This window comes from Octodon degus, unplaced genomic scaffold (assembly GCF_000260255.1).
Source record: "Octodon degus isolate 3935 unplaced genomic scaffold, OctDeg1.0 scaffold00255, whole genome shotgun sequence".
In the NCBI taxonomy this organism is placed as follows: domain Eukaryota; kingdom Metazoa; phylum Chordata; class Mammalia; order Rodentia; family Octodontidae; genus Octodon; species Octodon degus.
The window spans coordinates 818,412-823,809 of record NW_004524831.1 but is presented as its reverse complement, the minus strand read 5'-3'; positions in this window follow the sequence as shown (position 1 = coordinate 823,809).

Below are 5,398 nucleotides of genomic sequence, written 5' to 3'. Positions count from 1 at the left end.
AAAAAAAAAAAAAAAAAGAAGTTTTGTGGTTTAGAGGTGACAGCCTGTGGTTTTGATGCCTGCCTCTGCGCTGGAAACACTGTCCCTGATAGTGCAGGTTGCCATGCCAACCCAAATTCCACAATGAGCTCCACAAAACCAAACCCCTGGCAACAAGCCCAATATCCAATCAGCAAAGTGTCCAGCCTCAAAGGGGTAGAAATAGTAAAGTTGTTTAGTTAACACTGATATACTCAAGCAAAGCATAAAGCAAGAATAGATCTGCAGGTGTCATTTACTGATCTGTAACTGTGAGTACAAAGAAGAACAAAGATATTCCTGGAGGAGCAGGTGTTCTGCTCATCCATTTTTTAAAATTTATTTTTAATTTTAATTTAATTTATTTTTGTATTTTAGGGAAGGGTCTACAGGGTGTTCAGGATCTCACTACTACATCAGACTCGTAGTGATCCGCCTGTTTACAGCCTCCCAAGAGCTGGGATTACAGGCAGCCCAGTTTCAGCCCACCCCGGGGGCGAGGCCAGCATGGCTATTTTATTTTTGGTATTGGGGATTGAACTTGGGCCTTGAACTTGCCTGACAGGCTCATATGCCACTGAGCTATCTCCCCAGCCCCCATCTACTATTTTTATGAGATTATTTGTGATTACATGACCAGATGGTGCTTGTTATAGTACTACTTCAAAGTTATTTATCTCTGATGAGACTCAAGTCTTCATTTTGGGGTTTGATTTCTATGACCTCAACCCCCCATCACAAAACTAGTTCACTTCATCTCAGAACTGATTCTATCCTGGGCCTGGTCCCCTCCTGTCAGTCTCTGCAACTTGACTGTCTGCAAAATAAATACTTGTACAGTTTTGGGGGAACTTATGTCTTCACGTCTCTCGTGGATAGCACAGTGATTGATGGATGATATAGAAATAGTTATGGTTGTGTATGGATTGTTCTACTTAAAATTTATGATAAATCCTACTCCTAGTGGCACATACTGATAGGTGAAATCATCCCAGGGAATATGGGACAGGTGAGTTACTCAGGTGGCAATTAGAAATCGACAAACGTTCCTTGGTGTCCTTTTATTGAATACTAAAGTGTGAAGAGAGAGTGTGAGTGTGTACAGTGCTGCCTCAGTGAACACCCTTCATTCCACTATTGTGGGGAAAGATGGCCTTGCACATGTTCCGGGTACGAAGATGGTCATGGCAGTGTTCATCACCTGATGTGGAGTTTGCAAATGGAAGCAAAATTTTACCAAATGCTTCTGATCAGGACCAAATTGGTCACAAGTGGAAGCACTCATGAGCCAAGATATCACTCTACCTTCATTCTTAGACTCGGTCTATGTGAAACGTTGTGTGAGGATCTCAGATATCTGTCAGCAAGAAGGCCATTACCAGATGTAAACTTTCCAGCTTGGCTTCAAACTATACGAACCAGAGTAAACTGTTTTGGTTTGTTTATTTTTTAATTTTATGTATTTGGTACAGGGTCTCACTATGCAGCTCAGACTCATAGTGCTCCTCCTGTTTCTGCCTCCCCAGAGCTGGGTTCATAGGCATGTGTCACCATGCCTGGTCTCAGTGGCTGCCTCTGTGTACCTGGGGTAGGGCTGGCATGACATGCTGTACCAGGGATTGAACCTGGGTCCTTGTGCTTGCCAGGCACATGATTAGGCTACTGAGCTACCTCCATGGCCCCCAGAGTAAACCTATTCTACTAGTAATGCTCAGCAAAAGAGTGAAATATTTTATTTAGAAACTTAAATGGGGGCTGGTGAGATGGCTCAGTGGTCTAAAGCACCTACTTAGAACAAGCTAAGCTAAGCAAAAGCACAGGGACCGCGGTTCAATCCCCAGCACCACATGCCAGCCAGCCCCGCCCCCTGGTGGGCTGAGCTGGCCACACACACACACACACACACACACTAAATAAATTTAAAAAAAAACTTAAATGGACAGGGCTGGCTGATAGCTCAGTGGAGTAAAGTGCCTGCTTAGGGAGACGCAGGGATGTGGGTTTGATCCCCAGCATGCCATTCTGGCCCTACCCCTGGGGCACATTTGAGAGAGGGACTGAGACTGGGGGGTATTGAGACTGGGTGTGGTGGCACATGCCTGTAATCCCAGCACTGGGAAGGTTGAAACCAGGAGGATCTCTATGAGTCCAATCTGTGTAATGAGATCCCACAGACCCTGTACTAAAATATAGATAGATAGATAGATAGATAGATAGATAGATAGATAGAAATGGACTGAGATAACACACATATGTTTCATGACTTGCGAAAGTATCAGGGTGTGATCCAACATGATTCCATCTTGCTTTTTCTTTTTCTTTTGGCAGAACTGAGGATTGAACTCAAGCCCTTGTGCTTTCCAGGGAAGCGCTTATTCCACTGAGCCATCTCCCTGGCCCCCACCATCTTGCTTTTGAAAGAACTGAATTTTCTTCACATCCTCACTGACAATTGTTACTGTGTGTTTTTCTTTTTTGTTTGTTTTTTGTGGTACTGGGTCTTGAATTACTGTGTGTTTTTCTGAGTATAGACCATTTACAACCAGTTTATTATGGTAAAACAAAACATTTGACTCATGACTAGCAATAAGCATGGCTTTGGAAGCTATAGCTGTAAGGAGCCTCTCATCACAAAAATGAACAATTTTTCTGGGCATGGTGGCACATGCCTATAATCCCAGCACTCAGGAGGCTGAGGCAGGAGGATCACTAGAAGTTCAAGAACAGCTTGGGATACAAAGTGAGCTCAAGGCCAGCCTGAACTGCATTGTCTCTCGGGGCCGGGGAGATGCACTGTCTCTAAAAGACAAAATAAATAAATAAAATAAAAATGTATTCCATTTTTAAGGTGAAGAAACAGGTATAAGGCATGACATTGGTTAAGTTTATTTTCTTTCATTTTTTAATAGAAAAAAAGACAGAACTCTGAAATGCAGATAAGAAGCAGTTGTCTGAAGGTGATTGGTTGAAGGAGCCATTGTTTTTGAGATGTGGGAGATGACATGAAGGGAGACAGGAATCAAATTTGGGTCATTATGTGTAGTGACTCAGCTCTGCAGATATTCTGTCCTTAAATTATGAGAGGAATCAGAGATTTGAGACAAAGAAGAAGAGCCCTGGTGAGATTTGCCTCCTGCTCTCACAATTTTGTGAGCCAAAGTGGAATTCTTTTCTTTTAATTTACTTAGTCTGAACAGCTGTGCTTAGAAACAGACCCAGAACATGCATCAAGCTTTGTATAGTAGATGACTGGATATGCAGGGCATCTTGTTTTACCATGACACTACAAAATGAGTTCAGGTCAGGGAAAGTGGGAGAAGGCATGTTAGCTTATGCAAGAATTTGAATTCACGCAAAAAAAAAAAAAAAAAGAAAAAGAAAAAAAGAAACTATTGGGGCCGGGGAGATGGCTCCGTGGAATAAGCGCTTCCTTGGCAAGTGCAAGGGCCTGAGTTCAATCCCTGGTTCCACACACACAAAAAAAAAAGAATCTGAATTCATGGGGTAGATGACTGTTCAAAAAGTAGGGGGTGGTGAATGAAGGCAGGAGACAGGAAAAGGAATGTTGTGGGACTGTCCTGCTTCAAGGTTGTATATGGTGAGATTTTTGGACTTATGTGTAAACATAAGAAGTATATAATTCTTTATGCCTATTTTTAAAATATATTCTTATTTTTGAATGTTTTTTCATCATATTCTTTAGGGACTTAAAGTTCAACATATCAATACTTGATGAAAAATACCTGTTCCATGTTATGCCTAAGATGTTTGATATTCAGACAGATAGTGAGGTTAAGCTTAACAGCCTAGGTTGTATGGTAATAACAATAAGCTTCTCTTCTGGAGGGTTAACAACCTAAGTTTGCGACCAAAAATTAGAGAAAAAGGAGGACCACAAGGACAGCCAACATTTTGGACCTAGCCTTCCAAGGTCAATTAAGACTCAGGACATATAAGAACTTGTACTGTAATATCATGTAACTCAGTAGTGTCACAAATTTTCTGATCAAGGAGATTATGGGGCCAAAGAAGAAAGTGATCATTGATGTAGGGTGTGCCTAAGGAGAGTGACATGGAGAGAAAACATTGTCTCAGGATTTCACATAGAGCACATTGGCCAAGCAATGGCTGTGACTCATCCACATGGCTGACACTGACAAAAGATCTACAATCTGAGGTAGAGAATCTCAGGATAAATCCTGAGGGGATTTCACTGACCTTATCAGACCGAAAAGCTACAACTCCTGTTGCATAGGTCCTGCTTTACCTTGGTCTTAACCATCCAGCAGAAAAGTATAAAAATGAAGTATAAGAAGTAAAGCCATGGTGTTATGTTGAGGTGTAGGGGACTCAGGTCAACAATTTCTGACATTGCCAATGAAGCAGAAGCCCCAATACTATTATGGACTACTGGACTCTTTTAGAATATTTTGCTGAGTTTACACACCTATAATATTCAAATAACAGAACTTAACAAAAAAAGGGTATACAAATGAATGTCCATTTTGTATCTGTGTATTCAAAGTGGTTAGGATAGATATATAGTTACATTCTCTTAATGAACAGAGGGATTTGTTCTAATGGTGTTTGTAAATAGTATATCATGTCTGCATCTTGTACAGCAAATAACCACTAGGAAGACAGTATGCAATGTGTTAATTATTGAAACTGTCCTACCAATTTGATTTGAAACTGTCTCATTGCTATTTGTTTCTCAATAACATTATGGGGAAAAAAAGAATCTGAATTCAACCTCGTATCATCAGCAGAGAGAAAAAAATAATGTGGTCTAATTGGAACTGTATTGAAAGGAAACAAGAATGTAGAATACATTCACAATCTGTCTTCTCATGTACACTGAAGAATTATTCTCAATAGGCTGGTGAGAAAACAGCATGAATCCATTTCAGTGGAGTGTTAGTAAGTTTTAAATTGGTAGAAAAATAGCTAACATAATTTAAAATGAGGAAAGATTTGGTTGGACCAGTGACACCGTGTTCCATCCTGGGTCAACCTGTTTCATTGTTTGTAGTCTTATAGTAAGGCAGACACATTACGGAGACCATGGTGAGGAATCTGGTTGTACCAATTTCTGCCAGGAAAGGGAGATAGGAGACAGAGGGAGGTGGGTAAGGAAGAATGCAATATATCATCCCATAGCTTATTCCTGGTCACCTTCTTCCTCTACAACGTCATTAAGTTCATCTCGTGAAGAGGTCAGAAACTGCATGTCATACTTAACCTCAAAACAACAACAAATCACCTTGTAACAAAACCTATTACACGGGCTGGTGAGATGGCTCAGTGGTCTAAAGCACCTGCTTAGAACAAGCTTAGCAAAGCACAGGGACCGCGGTTCAATCCCCCAGCACCACATGCC